The sequence below is a fragment of the Penaeus monodon genome, chromosome 32 (genome assembly GCF_015228065.2).
Source record: "Penaeus monodon isolate SGIC_2016 chromosome 32, NSTDA_Pmon_1, whole genome shotgun sequence".
Classification (NCBI taxonomy): domain Eukaryota; kingdom Metazoa; phylum Arthropoda; class Malacostraca; order Decapoda; family Penaeidae; genus Penaeus; species Penaeus monodon.
In genome coordinates this window covers 32,979,786-32,980,380 of record NC_051417.1, presented here as the reverse complement: position 1 = coordinate 32,980,380, position 595 = coordinate 32,979,786, and the positions used below count along the sequence as shown (strand labels likewise).

At 59.3% G+C, this 595-nt stretch overlaps 1 protein-coding gene across 1 annotated transcript in view; it reads left to right on the top strand.

Moving 5' to 3' along the window:
* LOC119593828 (alpha-protein kinase 1-like) overlaps positions 1-595 on the top strand; it is a gene marked incomplete at its 3' end in the record, with an annotated part of 69,629 nt that overhangs the window by 36,420 nt on the left and 32,614 nt on the right.

Sequence of the window (595 nt, the reverse complement as noted above, 5' to 3'; positions counted from 1 at the left end):
TGTATAACCTTGAGACGGAGGGCGCTCAGGGGTCGCCGACTCTGCCATGATTCATTAAAACACACGACCTCTCCGGGGTTGTTAAGGTCCGCACGTCACCTGCAGGGGGGGATGTAGGGGGCGCGGGTAGGGGGGGAGAGGAGGAGGGTGGGGTGGCAGGGGAATGGGTAAGGAGGGGAAGAGGGTATGGGCGGTGTGGTAGGGGGGGCGGGTAGGGGTGCTGTTGGGTCTGGTAGGGGGAGAAGCGCTGACAGGGGCTTCTTGGACAAGGGGAGAAGGGGTGGCATGGTGGCAGGGTAACGAGCAGGGACAGGGGGGTGGCAGGGACAGTAAGGGTACGTACTGAAGATCGGAAAGAAATCCCGGCCTTATTATCTATCGCCCTCTCCTCTCCTCCGTCTCTTGGCGAGGGGACAACGGCGTCTCGATGGCGCTCAAGGGAAGTCGTGTTGCGAAGTGTTGCACCTGCAATATTGGCGTCCGGCTGGGGGGGGGGGAGGCGAGTGAGATTCGTCGTCTGTTGGGCAAGGAAGTCTTCCGTTGGACTTCAGATAACTAGTCGGTAAAGGGAGAGGAACAAAGATGAATTATTGAA